Source organism: Bombus vosnesenskii, unplaced genomic scaffold, assembly GCF_011952255.1.
Source record: "Bombus vosnesenskii isolate JDL3184/JDL3185 unplaced genomic scaffold, Bvos_JDL3184-5_v1.1 scf7180000013295, whole genome shotgun sequence".
In the NCBI taxonomy this organism is placed as follows: domain Eukaryota; kingdom Metazoa; phylum Arthropoda; class Insecta; order Hymenoptera; family Apidae; genus Bombus; species Bombus vosnesenskii.
Window position 1 is genome coordinate 6,863,251 of NW_022882946.1, and position 18,701 is coordinate 6,881,951.

Here is an 18,701-nt window from a genome sequence, read left to right on the forward strand (position 1 = left end):
GCGACTTCTCGTTACACGGCAGCCCGGACTTCTCGCACGCAACAAATTAACGCGTTGACTGCCACGGTGGTCATCGGTCAGCTATGTTACTACGTTCTTTAAAACGATTAAAATTGAACGATAAGATAAATTTCATCGACTGGAAGATCATCAACGATTTGAGTAACATTGATAACAATGTCAGTGAAATGTGCGCGAATAAAATATAATATTTCGCAAGAATCAAATGTTGTGATTAGACTATGGATTTTTGTGTATTTACGGCATATAAAGGATTTAAAAGTGGAAAATTGCATGCACGTACGTAATATCAAAAAAATATCTATAAAACACCTAAAGCATAGTGCCATCTATAATAATCGATAAGTAAAACAATTTTCTACAGAAATTCTGTCTTTTTAATTGTATTCGTGCAAATATAAACGTGCACAGAAATCCGCAGTCTATAATATAATTGTGATATTTCAATCTGTTGCAGCTTCCAGGGTAAAATATATAAAATTCGCGCGGCAATCAACGTGTTAAACAGCGGACCGCCTCATTAAGAGACACGGCCTGTTGCTACGCGCCTATTCGCCGCCCATCTGCGGATGAATATCGCGCGGAATTAAAGTGGCACCGCTCGTGTCCGAGTACAATAAGTTTGTTGCGCCGTTACACGGCGGGAAGCCCTCGGTCAATTACCGCGGCGGCTGCCTGTTACCGAGGCCCTGGTAATTATCGCTTTGTTATGCTCGATCGTTCGACTCGATCCGCCTTATCCACGGAATTGTTACACGACATAGAAAATTGGTACAATGGAGATCGAAAATCGCGAGATCGCTATTTCGTTTGATAGTGACTGCTATTCTGAGAACGCAGATTAAAACCGTTAAGATGAGTAAGAAAGATACTGAATCTTCGAGAAAAAAGTTCCAACGTATCGTGAAAAAATGACGTAGGGTAGTTTAAGAAAATTAACGAAATTAGAGCATTTCCCTTTTGTAGTTATGAAAAGTATGTTTATTAAAAATACCGATAATTGGTCAAATATTATATATATATTGATGTCAAATAATACGCGTTAATTTTTATCTTTTTTTATTTTTTCATTTTTCATTTCGACTATTACTAAAAGTTGTCTTCTTTCTAGCAATATATATCCTGATCCTTTAGAAACTTTCTTGGACAGTATTGATTTGTTCAATTTTTTAAGAATTTTCTAATGTGAGAAAACCGTGTTATAAATGGCTTGGCTGTATTATGATCGCAAGGAAAAATATCCAAGGGATAAAACTATTTTTCTTCGCGCTTTACGATATCCTTCGCTGCATCCCTGAACAGCTGGGCTAAATCATCGCTACCTCCAGACCGTAAACCCTTTTACCCTAAATCACAAACCAGAAGATGTTAAACTTCTTTTTTAGGGCCGGTAAGGGCTTTTGAAATTAACTAGACAACGTACGTAAACTATCGAGAAATTATAATACTCGCTAACCGAATAGACTAATGGAAACGTTCAATAAACAAGCGGTTTTTAAGCTACACTGTTCCATAAGTCTCAAACGTCCAGCGTGTTTCAATTTCTTGCGTTCACAATTATATCACGTTCTGGTTAAATATCTGCGACCTATGAATACGATCATCGAGGACTCTAGAACTTTTGACCAAAATATGCTATAGATCCTTATTCCAGGTTTCCACACAAATATTCACATTAAACTACTGTCGCGTTAAACTACACCAGAGAAATTTTCCAAAGACAAAAATTCTCCACACTATAATCGTGCCTCTGTATCCTTTCCCTAAAAACACAGATCGTACATCCTTTTTCCGTATTCAGAAGGAACAGAAAGAAACAGCGACAAAGAACAGATCGAATCGTGTTTCTAAAACAATACAGAGAACAGAGGACAAGGATTGTCGACGGGAGATACGCAATTCCGGACAGGTGCCGCACGCTGGGGCGCCCACCGTAGCCGGTTAATGGGATCTCACTGGTTTCGTCGTCTTTCTACACCCATGAACCGTTGCGATAATTGTCGCATAAAGTCGGCACATTATTGCGTTATAGGTATCCGCGGTGGTATCGCGCGATATTACGGCTGTTCCATGGGGCCACGTAATGGTGGCCCCACGCGACGTCTCGTCTCTCCGTGGAATTCCTTGCCTCCGCTCGTTGTCTCTCTAAATTGGCAAAAATAAGCGCACACGAGCGAAAGAAAAAGAACCGTCATGGGAGAAGCTTAGGACGGCTGAACGCTTAGAATGTCCGCCCCCGTCGTTTACTGTCTCTAGCTCGATAGACCGGCACTGTTTACGACTAATCATTGCGAGGAATTGTCCGTGGTGTTCGTGACAAGTTCGTAAATTTAGGTCCGCTCGTCGAACCAGACTACGGCTTATAGACGTCAGTATCTATTCGAGATTCCAGTCGTGGTCCGTACAATCGAACGGAAGATTATTAGAAGACGACGGTTTCTTGGAGTAGAAGAATGAAGTTTGAAATGCTTTAATTGTTGCTAGCGGATCCTGAAGCACTTTAGATATCGTAAATAATCATTGTTATAGTTTTGAATTTCGAATCGAGCGTCGTATCAGTTGCGAATTCAAATATCTATAATCAATAGCAATAAATCATGTCACTGCTCAAACAATTCTAGCCGATGTAATTCGATATAAATTCATCGTTGATATATCCCAGAACGTTATCTCCATCGCACCAAGTTTAAGGGTTAACTCCAATCAACGCGTCTATTGCAAGCATTTTGGTAATCGAGCTGAAGAGTATCGGAATCAGGCGACGCGTTATGATAAGATACGAAAGCTTCGAAGATTTTTAATCGGTTATATATGACGAAAGTATCACGACGTTAACAAACTCTAAAGCTTTAAAAATCCACGCTAGATCAGATACGAAGCAATTTGATCGTGATTACAATTGAAATCCGATAAGGAGAAGATACGTGACGATCTACTTAGAGAGTTAGCATTTATAAGTGAGACAATTAAGTGAATCACGATTACGCACACGGATGGGTAAAGGGAAGGAAAGCTGGTTAGTTTCGGCAGGACATCGACACCGCGACGCGTAGGACGAGAACTTTTTATCTCGGGGGATCGAGCGCGTATTCGCGCGGTTTCACGCGTTGGCGGACGGCGTAGCTTTCTAAATCACTCACTGCCACTCCATACGCTCGCCACGGGCTTTCTCTCTTTTTCCTCGACTCGTCCTCGTCTCTCATCACCACTCTCTCGCCCTCGTCGCACATCGAGAGTAGTAACAATGTCCCGAATGACCGTCTATTTTCGAGTGGAGACATCGACCTCCCAGCGAATCGTAAAACCGTCAAAATGAATCCATTAAACCGGGAACAGGTACACCGACCAACTGACTAACAGCGTGGCCAGCGGGCTCGTTCCGTCACCCCGAAGAATGCGGCAGGAATAAATCTTCCCCCGCATTTCTATATGCGAATCCGGAAGTGTTCGCTAGTGAAGGACGAAATTGAGATACGCTATCTGCAATGGCATCTAAGCAAATTAGAAAGCAATATCGGAATTGATGTAAACGGAAATCAGAAGTGCATATAAGGAATGAACATAAGCAAACGACGAACGAAGCGTACGAACGAAGTGTACGAACGAAGCACCTTCTCCGTTGTTCTCTGTGCAACGAAGAAACAGCTCTACGAATCAAAAAGCTATTTAACTGAAATACCACGTCCATGTTTCGTTATCGGTATATTGTAATAAATTAGGAAAAAATATCGAAACGACTGCAAAGAGAAATCAAAAGTTCATGTAAGAATCAGACAGATAAAACACTCGTCACTCTTGACCTGAACGCTAACTGTGAACTGATCGGTAATAAACGCATCTTCGATTTTATATAATCATTGTACACTTTATTTTCGAACCTTATCGTCCCATTTTATCTTACACTTATACACAAAGTAAATATAACGAGAAAAGGGAATGCTGGCTGGAGAAGTGGCTTAACACGTTTGCGACGTGATCCCCCGGTGTCGCGCTGTACATTGTGTATATATACGGCTGCTCGTGACCACCGATGGTAAACTCATCCGTCAACTTTCTATACTATCTGAGATCTTAAAGTTACTAGCGAGACCCTCTATGTTGGTTATATAGTTGTTGAATAGATATGAGTTGATCAATGTGGCATTAATAAATATCCTAGCGTAGACGTCTTCCTCGTGAATGTGCTAAGTGATATATGACATTCATAATAACGTTGTATTGTCGGTACATTTAAATAAATTAGAGAAGGAAAATGAAAATGACCGAACGAACACCAAAAGTTTCATTGTATAGAAACGAGAAATGTAACGATATAGGAGCAGAGCTACCTGGCAAAGTAATCGAACGAGGATCGAAATCTTATCTGAGAATGAACGAGCGAATGAAAAACGTAACGATAGAGAAAGTCGACACGCAGGATGACTGAACAGGAATCAAAATTTCGTGTGGAAATAAAAAGCGTTGCGATAGAGGAAATCTAGTCGCGGTGCACCGTTCGTGCAACAAGAGAAGAGCACCGTGGACCAAGAAGCAGCTTATCTACCGGTAACGAATGGGACAAGCCGCCTTCGACCTCCTAGATGGACTTTCGTCGTAAACCGAGAGTTCAGGAATTTAGGAATTCGAAAGGTAAAAGAATCGGCCGACGAAGAGGATTAGGGGTTGGGATCGAAAGATAAAGTCTGTGAAGATGATAGCACGATGCCACTGCGTAGCTCTCGCGTAATTAGCGACTTCTATGGGGCAGCTGAATGAGAAACTCGATGGTTCTCAAGGCATCGTCGAGTCTCGTACTTTTTAGATGATCGGACAACGTTAGTGGAGCAAGTAGATCGACCACTTGATCCATATCACTCGATCATTGGTATAAATGGAACGTTTAACAGACGTTACTGTGATAAATAAATCGAGGCGTTTGATTTAAACTAACCGATAAACCTTTCGCGTTATCTTATGAAGCCACTTACAATTTTCAGGGACATTTCCATAGATTAGGTCGTTCCCAAGTGAGAAATACACACACCCGCAGCACTGATCCGCTATTGTTACGAGTCAACCTATTTCCGTGTCTGGTTAGCCGCTTCCTTAGAGATTACACTTAATTCCGAGTGTAAGGCATTGTTATCGGAGAAGGACGTGGTCGAGAGGCATCCGGAGGACCAACAAAATAGAGGCTTCCGAGTTGATGCACGACAAAATCTGAGATCAACATTGGTAGAGTGAGAAGTGAAAATTTTCATTCTTGCAAAGTCATCGATAAAAGACTGGAGAGAAACACGGTGATACGATGACCGTGGAATCGTAGAAGTGGAAATTTTCCAAGTAGGAAAATCGAGATTTTAGTGTCGATGAACCAGATTGAGAACCCCTTTGGCAGAAGGGTCTCCCAGGATTCCGATGACAACGAGACTTTAGGAGGACGACCTACTTCGCTCGTTTGCATCGGACCCGAGGCGGCGTGTTCTTTTTTCTTTTTTCTTTCTTTCCTGTTCCCTTCAAGACTGCCGGTAGCCGAGATGACGTAATGCAACGGGCCAATCGTTGCAAAGGGCAAAGTCCCGGGTAAGAAAGCCGGGAATGTAACTTTTCTTATTTCGCGACAGTGGACTAGGCGTGAAAGGATGGAAGAAAAAAGGAAGAAATGTTCGCGTGGATGTATATCCTCTCGAAGAAGTCGGAAATTGTATAACATCCGCAATAGCGTATTAGTTACTTGGAATTTCGATTTCGATCGAAATTCGATATAGAGAACGTGAAATAGCGAGACGAACATCGATCGCTGACGAAAAGCAGGTACGCGCTTAACCATCATCGTAGCAGATAATCTTTACGGCTTGGTGTGCATGACTTTATATATGCAGATCCGATTAAAGAAGATCGATAGATGTAAATCATGAACAATAAAGACATACCTATTCACGTATAGGTACGCGGGAAGAGGAAAGAGGAAAAAGGAATATGAAGGAATATCGTATGATCGAATCGATTCAAATCGATCATATCCAATGGCAAGTGATCGAATTCACAGGTTATCTATTCAGTTAGAATAACTCTTACATGTCCTCTTTTGAAAAGAGTACATCCTATCATTTCCTACTCGATAGATTCAATGTATTTATTAATGTTGGCTCTGAACGGAATAAAAGAAAACAAGGCTCGATCACCCTTGTATGAAGCGTATGTAATTAGCGAAACTCTGGGACCGCGTTAAGTATAACGCTCCAGTTGCAGCTTTTTGCTCGCCGGTTGCATCGAAATTCCGAGCAACGAGAAAAATACAAAAAACGGGGATTACACGCGGCTTTACGCGCGAACCTGCTATAAAGGAAGTAGTAAGTAACCGTAATGAACGCTCGTTCTCTGTATCGAACGGCGTTCTCCTTCGATGTAACGACGTGCGTATCGAGAAACAATTTCGAAAGATCGTCGAATAATCGGTACGTTCGATGGGTGTCAGTCACGCGAACGATTCAAAAATCAGGAAAAAGAATCACGCCCGTTGGTCCTCTGTTATTAACGTAACACCTGTTTAGAGAAGTAGCAGGGGATTTTTCAAGATAATTCGAAACCAGAAGAAAAATATAGAATACGCGTTCGGTTTGTGGATCTGTTCATGCGAGTACCGCGTGTCTCTCGATAAGACTCGCGAGTGAGATTCAATTAACGCTCGAATATTCCACCGTATGAAACAAATCCGTGAAATCTGGCGACACGGGAAGGTGTATAGATTCTATACGTTGTAGGTACATGAATTCCAATGAAACGTGTCTCGACGATTAGCGTCAATTGCGCGAGTTACGATGGCGCGTGGTCGGCTCGACTTTGTAATTACCAGACGCATGTAAGTATATAGTGTACGCTAGACGAAAGTCGAATTCAGACCTGGGCTATTCATAAGGCTCTATGTTCTTTCATACGGTCCCTGAGATCATTTTTGTAGCACTGAAAACATTGATATAAATTTACGGAAACTGCACCGTTGCCACGCTATAAAATATTTTAGGCCACTCTGTACATAGATCTGTATCTAAACAAGTAATGAAAAATTAAAAGTTTTCCCACATAAACCGTACAGCCAGAATCAGTGAAACGTGACATAAGTGTCGTGCTACATGTATTATGTAGAACATATACCCAAAGGAAATTTTAATACCTTGCGGTTTTGTATATTTACATATATATTTTTAAGTATAAAGTCAACTGCTTTTTCTATACGTTCATTTATTTAAGAAAAAAATCGCAAAAAATTGAATATTCCCTCAGACGATCGTTAAAGTGATTACTGTCGTGAGATTCGTATGCAGAGTTTACAAAAAATATTTGTGTAACAATTAATTAGATTCGAGTATATCTAATTTTCTACCATTTAACAGTATCCTCGTGCGACTACAAAAATTTAAAAGTGAGACATAGAATCTCACAAAAAAGCATTGTAAAAATAGGAATACGTGCAAAATTCTTTTTATAACCACTTGATGAATATGTACTAACACCTAACTGAAAAAAAAAAGAAAAATAAAAATTTGCAACTCGGACTTAATTCGTCGCGCAAACCGAAAGTTCATTCGAGCAGCTTTTATATAATAACCGGTTGGGATCGGTGTAATTAACGCGGCTATGAGTGGATTCAATCAACGTTCGACAGCATCGTCGCGCTAGCGTTCGAAACTGGTTGTCAGCATTAAAGCTCGATCGTTCTCGTTCATTCATGACGCCGATCGGAAAATCCATCGATCGAAACGACGTAAAAGTGCGAACGGTAGATCGATCGACGCGATAATTTCTGCTGCACGGGCTATTCTCCGCAAAATGACGAAGGAAATCGGCGAAAAGGAAATCGACAAGGAGAAAAAAGAATGAACTACTTTAATAAACCCTTATCGTGGTGCATGGTGGAACAGGTTGATTAGAGTCAAGTACCGATTATTTTCTCGCGGTCTCCCGATATTTAACGCCTCTCTATCGCGCGCTATCGATCGCAGGAATCTTGTATCGACACCGTCAATTCGAACCGATAATTATCGTTTGATTTGTTGTAGATACCCGCGAGGTTGATTTAGACGCCACGCTGGGCGAACCTCGAATTTCATCGTTGAATAAATCCCGGCAGTTGACAGCTGACGTCAAAGCTGAATGTCCTTCGTCGAATAACTACGAAAACCAAAGGCGGGGGTTGCAGAAAAAGAGGAATATTACAAACAGATAAGAGAAAAAAGGAAGGAAAGGAAAAATATAGTGACATTGCCTTACGCCTTGCCTGACGCGGTTGTTCGAACCGGTGGCAAGCAGCGGCATCAACGCTTTCGTAGAGAAACTATCGAAGATCGATACCCTTTCGCTGGAGCCTCCGGAGGCGCATGAAAGTACCTTTTAAAGGCGGTGTGTAGCACAATGGAGAGTCGCGGAGACGGAACATAAGGCGAAGAAAAACTGTCGGTAGAATATGGAGGGCCAGCGCGGCGGCGGACGAGGAGAAGAAGAAGGTGGAACAAGGCGAAGAAGTAGCAGCGGAGAGAATTTATTGCCGCGCGAGAGACCGCGGGTCCCCGAAGAGAGAAGGCCGAGCATAAGCAGTTAGGGTACCTGCACGAACAAATAACGGAGAAGTGGGAGGGCCGCGATACCTACAAATGAGGGGCGAGAGAGAGGATCTGGAAGAAAGAGAAACCTCGAGGTCCACGCCGCTCGTAACAGGTGTACCAGAGTGAATCTCGGTGGATTGCCCTCTACGCCACCTGAGCCACGTGAAACTCGGATTTACTCTTGACAGTTAATGGCATAATTTTTTCCGTCCGCCAGGTGAGGATAAGGATTAATTAAAAAAGGAGAGGGATGGAAAGAAAACGCGCATGGATGAGTGGAATAACGTTCCACGTTGTTTTCGCATCGTACTCCAAGGGAACGAATAATCTCGATACGAGATAAATCTGACGTAAGATACTCGCACGGCTTAAACACCGTGCAATTTATTAAGAAAAAACAAAAATCCCAGCTGAGAGACCATCCACGCAAAATTACTGTTTTTCGCGATTATCGGATTTTCACGAGACAGGTGTCGCCACCGATTAACGACGCAATAAAAAACGACATTGGCCAGCTCGAAATAACTTGTCAGAAGTATATACTGCACACGACCATCTTTTTGGGAACCACTGGCTGCAACAGGCCAGAGAGAACGTCGAGCGTAGTAAGCCCACTTCGAGAATCAGCAGAGTACCAAGATTCGATCGTCGATAACGACCTTCTCTCTGTCCCGCTATACACGAGCATATGTGCAACAGCGCGAGGGGGTAGACTGGTCGTTCTTCATTTTCGGCCAAAGGCGCGTGTTGTTGGCGACTATCGATATCTCGATTCGTTTTCATCCTGGCTGGATCTATCTATCTGCCCACGCATATCGGTGGTAGTTCTTCGACGTGAGAGGAAGCGAGACCAAAAACTTGTTGGCGCGCGGATCTTATAAACGCGAAAAAGAAGAGCGGCAAGGAAATAACGTCGATGAAGAGACTCGGAAAACGAAACAGCGAAGGGAGAAGGACGAAGACGAGACGATCGACAACGACAGTACAGGCATTGCGGGGACTCGTTAACTCCGGTAGCCAGCCTCTTTGGCGACTTCGCGATTGCGGCAGGTATGTACACCTACTTAACGACCCGGCCCAACCCAGCTACCTGTTCGACCATAGAAAATGATCGTTTTCCTAGCGCCGGCGATCGTTCAGCGGTCGTTACGGAAGCGAGTAACCGCAACTGAGGAACAAGCACCTCTGCAATAACCGGACGAACACGCAGTCTTCAGCATCCAGACGAAGGGAGGCCAGAAATTAACTTGGAATTACGATTATCGATCGTGAATAGAATAACGATGCTAATCGATCGAAAACGCATTTTTCACCTGACACCCATCATTTTCCTCCCTTCGTGTTCTCCTCCATTTTATACTTTACACGTTTATTCTATACGTATTTTTTGTCGTTACACGAGGAAGATGTTGGTCGATCCAAATAAACGAAGAAAGAAAGGCAGGTTCTGAGAGAACGTTCGACGATGACTCGCGTACGGAGAGCCGGCAACGTAAAGCGAAGGGTTGCACGGGATTGCACGTGTGCGGGCCGCGCGAGGCGCAGCCTCTGAAACGAGATGCGCGACCTTGAACTCGAACTCCAGGGTCGATCGATAGGCGCCACGCGCCTCTCCTGACCTATATAAACACGAGGAATTCCGGGAGAGAACACGCCGCCGGGAAAACGTGCTCGTGACTCGTTCTCACGAGCCGCACGAGGCTCTTTCGTATCGTCACCTGATCGCGAGTACGTAAGAAGACGATCCTGTAACCGAATTTAACGCTTTCATAATTTGTTCATAATAAAAGATTTTGATGTCTGGCTCGGCTTCGACTCGTTTCGCGTCTTTTATGATTCTAGCGCTCTGTAATATCTTCTGGCGTTGAATATAACGCGAGAATTTGACATATACGTATGTCGGAGAAGAGTCAGGAACAGGGTTGTGGGCGTTTGATAGGCCTCCCTTGGAGTTAGCCATCGTTGTGTGATAACGAAGATACGGCCTGATGCTACGAGTATGGACACTACCGATTCGACAATCAACAGCGGTGGTTGGGCACTTGCGATGTTAGTGACGTTGGTCTTAGGTTCCATGACGAATCCACGGTCAACGGGATGAAAGGTATACTTGCTCTAACTCAAACTCACTGATCGTCAGGCGCTGCTCCCTTCGTCGGTGGGATCTCAAGAAAGAATGAATTTTCGTTCCAATGATGCCACAGAGGAAAACTATGATGGGGCGTGTCTGAGGACACGAGATCATCGGATTCCTCGGGTATAGCCCTCGTTCCGAAAGTAAGGGAAATTGACGTAGCTGTCAATTTGTCAGTTTGGGACAAAGACTGTCTGTCCGTTTGGAAAATCTTAATTGCCGGAAAAACCCAGGTTTTATAGCGGGTCCTTGGGCTAACTGGACTTGTGCTGTGTACGTGCCTCAACATCAGGTATTCATTGTCCGAAGGAACTTGAAATGATTTACTGTCAAGTACCTCTATTGGTATTTCTTTTAATGAAGGTCATACTATAACTCCACACCTTTGTTAGGCGAAGCGCCCGTCCCGTTGACCGCGGCTACGTTCGGCGACTGATTGATAGTCGCTTTGAGCCCAAGTTTATTATCACAAATCGGAAACAAGTACAATTGGGCAGGATGACGGCAAATTGTTTAATTACGACTGTAAACTTTAATTACGATTTTACGGATTTTCCCGAATTTCCAGAGGGACGACCCCGGTGTCCTTTCATCTCCGACACGTATATCCAGTGCAATGGTAGAGAATCGAAGTCAACGATAGTAAAAGTTTGAACGGTGAAAACGATTGTGTTGATCGACACGAAAAAAGGTACGAAAGGCAAATCATTCTGTTTTGAAAGCGAAGTCAATCGCGCTTGGCAGCTAACCGGCTCGCGTGGGTGTTAATTACTCTGTTAAAACCGACTCGCGTTAGTGGGTGTATTACACGAGATCGTGAACATGAAACATAGACGGATATGAGCGAGTATCGGTTGGCTAACTTGTACTACGCGTAAGGTACGCCGATAGATACAGTTTTCGTGATTTTTTCCCAAGTTGATACGAAACCTCCCGCGTCTCTCGATTCAACCTGTCGGCTATATACCGAGTAATATGTACATAGTTTCAAGCGGCCGTCACCCGTGGTACATGTTGCAAAACGGAAATCTACGTCGATTCGATCGTAAATCTTTCGCGAATATGAAATCTCCGTACGTTTGTTTATGGTTTGACGTGGAGATCTACTGCTATATGTAACGTGACCTGCACACGCTACTGTGCGGTTAATCATGTATTTGCAGAGTGCAATAAAGATTTGTTACACTGGCTTCGACGAAATCGTACCACGATCTGCAAATAACATCTTAATTCAAACGATCAGTACAGCGACATAAAGATAAACGAAATTTCAGATAATAACAGACAACCGAAAAGAAAAACAGTCCGTCGATAGAACAATTAATTAAATCCACACGCTACCCAGGCTCTTGTTGAAGCGGACACTTATTAACTGCAAACTACGCTCGTCGTAAAATCTGCATAATAACACGGTAGATTTAAATGCCCCTTCGTTGAAGCGCGGTTTGCCTTCGAACTTGCAACATTAACAGTGGTTTTAAACGACGACAGTTTGTCAACGAAATTGTTAGTATCGAAAAATCAGACAGATTACGTGAGTTATACGGATTCGTGGTGGAGATCTATCCGTTTAGAGGCTGGCACAATTTCCTACCGGCAACAAACGAGAACGCTATTGATTTCTAGAGGAGCAGAGCACGAGACGAGATAGCCTCCGGTGTGCATCCTACCGTACGACCCAACCAACCTGCAGGCTGGCTACCGTACGGGGATGATTCACGGTCAAGGACGTCGTAGCAACCCCTCCAGCTTTTCTCTGGCGCAACCCTCGCCTTCATCCACCAACGCCGGGTAATCCCTGTGTAACGCTTCACGGTACGGTTAACAACTCTATCCTCTTGCCTCTGTGCTATCGCCGCTTCCATCTTCTCGAAACTCCACCTCTTTCGCGTACGTACGCCGGTAACGCGTATATACGCACCGTACGAATCGAGAGATCTGAATTTATAAATTGAGATAATAAAATGATGAAAAATATATATATGGAAATACAGGTTTTTATATCGCGGTGAATTTACAAAAGTATATTTAAAGTTTTATCTGTTCGTAGTTTTATCGAAGTTTCGTTTTGATAGAAAGGAAGGAAACAAAATGTACGTGTCGCAGCTGAGAAAGGTGGATTAGCATAACGGTGAACGTTGACGTTGCCTCGAACGAGAAGAAACGAGAATTTATGCCACGTTTCCAGCACAGATTCACGAGGACAATAATTCGACGGCACGGCGAGTCCAAAGACGGGTCCATTCGCTCGAGGACACAGAAATCGAGAGAGAAATAGGCAGCACTTTACGCAAGCCAGTACTTTCCACATAATTCTCGTCGGAGATCGACCAGGGACAACCGGAGGATAATATATCGTCAAAAGGGATTGGTCGTATGTTAACCAGCGTTACACCTGCGAGCCGATGAAGAAACTCCATGGCCAGCCACCTACGCGCGCTGCCTCGTCCGGGTCTTTTACCATCTGACCGACGAATTAGGTAGATAAAGATTCACACGGGCTTCGCTGTATGCTTCTACCTGTTTCCCCGACTCGTTCTTCTGCTTGTTTCGTTTATAACTTTAGATAAACTGTTGTCATCATCGCTGTATCAGATTGCGTTTTGCATTTTACCAAGTTGATATTTAGAATTTTTTATTACTGTAAACGTAAATGTTCGTGTAAATATCCGTGTATTTGGTTATTTAATTATAACTATGTACCATGTTTATACAAACGAAGACCACAGAGGAAGAACATAATAAACTATATTTTCCATTCTTTAAAGGCTAACAGGTTTAAAAGTCAGTACGTTATCATAATTGTTCTTGGTATGTAATTTTCAGACTAAATATATATTTCAGCATCCTCTTCGTAATTTAACGAATATTGCTTGTCATAACGTGAAAACATTGAAAGATATTCAAACATTGAAAGTATTAAAACACCAAAAAGTATTGTTTATCTCAACAATTGTATCCTTGATCGAACATAGCTTCTTTCCAGTTTTAACTATTTTATATGAAAATATTCTTGTTTAGCCGTAAATTGATATCAAAATAAAAAGGTCAACAAAACTGTATTTATCATGCTCTTTTCCTACGATCTTCAAATGTTTGCGATCGAATACGCGTATTTATATTTATAGATACCGTGTAGGAAATCGTTCGTGCAAACACCGTGCACCACCTCTAACCTAAATTTCGTGGTGGGTTTTTCACCGGCTCCGCCTCATTTCACGCGGGTCAAACGTATCATTCGATCCTTTCTTCCGTCAAGACGTTGTTCAGTTCATTAGACCATTAGTCTAACAATGCATAGTGTGTCCTTTATGTGGCGTTTACATTTGAAACGTAATAGCCACGTAGCTCTAGCGTGAACTACGAACGCGAACCAGGCTACAATTTGCATGGCATATCTTTCTCTCTCTTCCCGCGATGCGTACTGTCTTTGTACACGCAGGTGACAATTCACCGCGTGTGTATCATCGTGCGAGATTTATCCTCGCGCGCGATTAGCATAATGGTTGATCATTACGACGCCGTTGTCCAATTTCCGTGGGCGTACATTCGAAATTGCACCAGCTACGGGCCAAAGGACAAAAGATCGAGCTGATATTTGCTGCAGATCGAAACTACGATCGAGTAACGCTCCTTATAAATCTTGTATAAAGCATATCCTGTTAACTCTACTTCGTTCTTTCCAGCCAATTGTATATCTTTAACGTTGGAAAAATATCTCTAGTTCGAGCAAAGTACGATAGAATTATTATTGATGCATGATTCTTCACTTCAATCTTATGTTAAACATTTTTCGAAAATTTTTATTAAAAGTCTTTTCAGTTTGAGAGATCAAAGGAAGATTGAAATATACAAATTTAACGATCGCAGCAGGATTAATATCAAAAGAACCAACGAGTCTTCTTTGTGCTGAAATAGACAGAAAACGGGAGGATTTAGAAAAAAAAAAAAAAAAAAGAGAAACGTCTAATTTAAAGAAAACAAATCTCTACTTGTATTTTCACAATCTCGAATTCAAGTTTTAAAATCACATCCCTATCTCGAAGGAAGTACATACCAGAATTGTAAGTTCCTATAATTTCAATAAAGAGCGACAAATCGTTCTGATCCTTTTTATTTTGCTCTTGAAGCCGGTTCTCGCGTTAAACCCACTATCAAATTTCCACAAACTACCTTGATACAATCACATCTTTATATAGTCAGACACGATCCAGTTTCAACATCCTGTCCATAGCCGCGAACATACCTACAATTTACCGTAGTCTACCGAACGGGGGTCGTTAAGTCGTTAATCGGCGGCCATTACGATCGTCGTCTTTGTTATCGTCTTCGTCCTTCACAACGCGTCAACGATTGGCTACCGAGATCAGCACCGATACAGGGCTCGGTCTCATCGAATCCACACTCGAATGGAAACAACGATCGTCCTGTATTGCCTGGAAACCCAACGATCGGCATACCCGTGGGGGAACTGCAAAGACCAACAGATATGGTCGAAGCAGGTCTCGATATCGGTCTATGAGTATAGGTAAATGATCAAGTGGATGACTACAGGCGTTTGATTAACCGCGGTAGCCGAGAAATGACCAACCAGCTACCAGGTCATCGCGTCGTTCGCGCAATTACATCAAATGGATTTCCTAATTGCGATGCCGCGCTGCACCGCGAGAGATTGATCATGTTCGACCGTGCCGCACAAACGGAACGCGTAAGATTCTGATTCACCAGAATGCGTCTTTTGTTTCACTACGTAAGTCTGCGACCGTCAAAGAAGACATTGTATCATTGGGGTCTGATTCAATCCGAGTTCGGTATACATTTATCGATACAATGTGAATACGTTTCTAGCTTCTATTGTCTATAAATGAAAATACAGAGCTCGATGATCGAAGATGATATCGGAATGGATAACGAGTACTACTCGATACTGGATATACGTTACTCAATTCGATCCAGACGAGACTCTAGAGGATAGATCGTCGAATTTCTATCGGAATGCGCGATTTGGTCACGTGCGTGAGGTAATGAATTCGGCAGAATTTTGCGAAGCAACGCGAGTAAAAAACACAGAAACTGAAAAAAAAGAAACGTAACGTACGTTCACATACCCATTATTCTCAATGTATGTTTCTCGATTCGCATGGTCTAGGAGAAGAATCATTGAATATCTTTGGACGAACTAAATTCGCGTGTCCTAAACGAACGAATCGCAAGAATAGACTTTCGCGAACGCAGACACAGCAGCGTCCGAGGAGTGCGTTGGAACGTACGGGAAACAAGAAAACTCGCCACGAACGACAAGACGTGTAATCGTCTTCAGATCGGAGCCGGAGTATAATCTTATCGTGGCGATAGCGCGTACTTTAATCCTCGCTTATTCTATTTCTGTACAGTGACTGCTCCCGCGTGTCGGTGGAAGCGAGATGGCCTGGCAAGCACGATGGAAAAGGGTGAAAAGGGTGGAAGGGGAGGGAAGATTGCAGGGGCTGCGTCAGGGAGCTCACCGAAAGGCCTTGGATCTGCATAGCAAATTGGCGATCGATATACGGTCACCGTACGGCGAATCGCGCGAGCCTCGAATTAAAGCTTATAACTTTCATGTCCGGCGCAATGTATCATTATGCGCAGGGCGGCCCTGGTCTTGATGCAGCTGCCCGCATGCGGCGCGCAAACGCTGCACCGCCAGCAACCGGCGGGCGCGAATATGTGCATAAAGCACGATAAATCGTCCGCATAGATACGGATCGACGAATGACAAGTCGCCCGATGGGCGGCGCTCCGCGATCCTTTTTACACCGTGGCGACCTCTCGAGAAGATCGGTCCTCGAAGAAATTGCGCAATTGTCAGGAAACAGCGAGCGACACGTTTCTCTAACCTAGCTAAGACCCACGAGGGAGACGAAGAGGCGAGGAGGCCCACTTCGAGCGGACAATTAGACCATTAGATCGATGGAATATACCTATGCTATACAATCGTGTTGTGCACGCCTGTCGCACGGATCAACTATGCACATTGCAGTAACGTGGAGCACAAAAAACACTGTCGCGCATATGTTCCCCGGCGTAAACTGTAATAATAGCTCTTCGTCGGTATTAATGATCAACGAGTTCGCGCAAGTTAGCTTGTATTGAATTGTGAATTGAAAAAAAAAAAAGAAAAAAAAAATAAACAGGGTTCGAGAGCGGTTTACGAAGTCGACGAGCAAAAACAATATTTTCTCGCAGCGGCACTACCGTCGTTCGAGGAACCACCTGGAAAGGAGCACTCGAGAAGGATCGACAAGGAACGTTCTTGTTGTTCGGCGTGTTTGCAAACGAAACCGGACAGCCGTGACACCTGACACCTGGTATACCGTCTCGCTTTTTCACCCGCCGAAAGAGAAACGCTGGACTTCGTCGCTTATCGGTGTACACAGGTCCGATTAAGACAATAGAGCCTACGGTTCGCACGATTTGCGTTCCATTGGCCGCAGCACGCGTGAATAAACTTTGATTACACTCCAAGTCGATGAATACGTCACCATCGGCGATTTTCTTTCACGCGATGGGCTTTAATGCGATTACTAACGTCAATCGTAGAAATGAGTAGATATATTTCTTATCCTAGACTGTATGTTATATGCGTGAATCAGTTACTGAGTGAATTCAATCTACCCGATGTAATATCGAACGTAGAAAAGATAAAATAGTATCGTTGGTGCGATAAAATCGGAATAGAGATGTTATACATTTGTGTATTATATATAGAAGAGCATGGAATAATTCTTTTACGCACGTGAAATTCTTAAACAAGGCAATATTTAGCGAAATGCTCGCACGTTGGCAACATCGACACAAAGGATTAGCACGCGCGCGTCACGCTTAGCACGCGCATCAGAGTCACGAGCCGTGAAGGGACACGCGTAAAAGAGATTGGTCGTAGCAGATCGTTCTACGTGGCTGGGCTAACGCGCGTGTTCGCTCCACTTCCGATATTAAGCCACCCTCGCACGTGACGCTGCTACCTACGCCCGAAGATGGTTAACCCGCGACAAAAAAACTTTTTCATCGACACGTACACGCATGCACGAGTGCACAAGTGTAAACAGGCTAGCGGTGGAAAAAAGGCAAGGAAACGAACGAACGAACGAAAGATCCACGGTTCCATGACCACGTGAAACTTCCACGAGAGAGAAAAAAAAATACATGGTCACCTCGGAACGTGAGTCGCGAGAAGTTTTGATCTGTCGATGATAAAATTAAACGAGCTTATAAATTCGTTGCGACGTTATAGGACGGAAAAGGTCGTGCGTGAAAAGAGATGTTCACGCGCGTCTGCCATAATACGCGCATCCGCTCTACTTCCGACGCTTAGCGCCGCGACGCTTCAACGAGCTCGACGCGTGGCATTAAACCGCCCTCGCACGTGACGATGAGAGGAGAGTTGTGTGACACGGATTATAAATGTGCCCGACATTGTCGTCGAGGGTGAGAAAAAGCGGCTTTGATATCAATTATTGGTTATCGTATCGCTTCCACAACGTTTTTTACGTGAAATTTATTCTCCTTGGATCGTTACTTTACTGGTGTTCGATATACCCATAAAGGATAGCGAAAAACAACGCTGGAAATGATTTCACGAACAACAAGTGAGGTTACACACAAAAGGTGAAATAATCATTCAACTTTATATAAGTACATAATGTATATGAAAAACTTACATAACCTTATTGCTTGTAAAAGTGACATTCGTTAGAAGTAACTGATCGAATTGTTTACTTTCGAGAATCGGAAGGTATAAATCGACGGAGATGTGCGACGCGAACCTCTCATCGGAAATTTGATAAATACGAACGATTCGTATCGGTAATTACGTTGTACAGATTTAACGATGATCGTATAACTCTGTCACATAGTCACTCGACTGATAGATAACGCGTGTATCTCGTGGCCGGCGCGGCGCACAATGTCAACGTAACGATGTA

General features: G+C 43.3%; 1 protein-coding gene and 1 long non-coding RNA gene across 7 annotated transcripts in view; one reads left to right on the top strand and one right to left on the bottom strand.

Annotated features, from left to right (window-relative positions):
* LOC117233198 (E3 SUMO-protein ligase EGR2) overlaps positions 1-18,701 on the bottom strand; it is a 69,490-nt gene that overhangs the window by 33,733 nt on the left and 17,056 nt on the right. Inside the window, exon 1 of one of the 4 annotated variants that reach the window (XM_033493273.1) lies at positions 18,438-18,695. The exons of the other annotated variants lie outside the window; for them this stretch is intronic. The gene's annotated coding sequence lies outside the window, so the exon portion shown is untranslated. Of the gene's footprint in view, positions 1-18,437; positions 18,696-18,701 lie in introns of those variants that run through there. 4 annotated transcript variants of the gene reach the window in all.
* On the top strand, positions 9,548-13,504 carry LOC117233200. Of its 3 annotated transcripts, none has more exons than XR_004493278.1 (3): positions 9,548-9,653; positions 12,364-12,528; positions 12,926-13,504. It is a non-coding gene; the product is annotated as an uncharacterized LOC117233200 (long non-coding RNA). The 3 variants fall into 3 exon arrangements; XR_004493277.1 differs by lacking the exon at positions 9,548-9,653 and adding an exon at positions 11,347-11,616; XR_004493279.1 differs by lacking the exon at positions 9,548-9,653 and adding an exon at positions 11,625-12,271.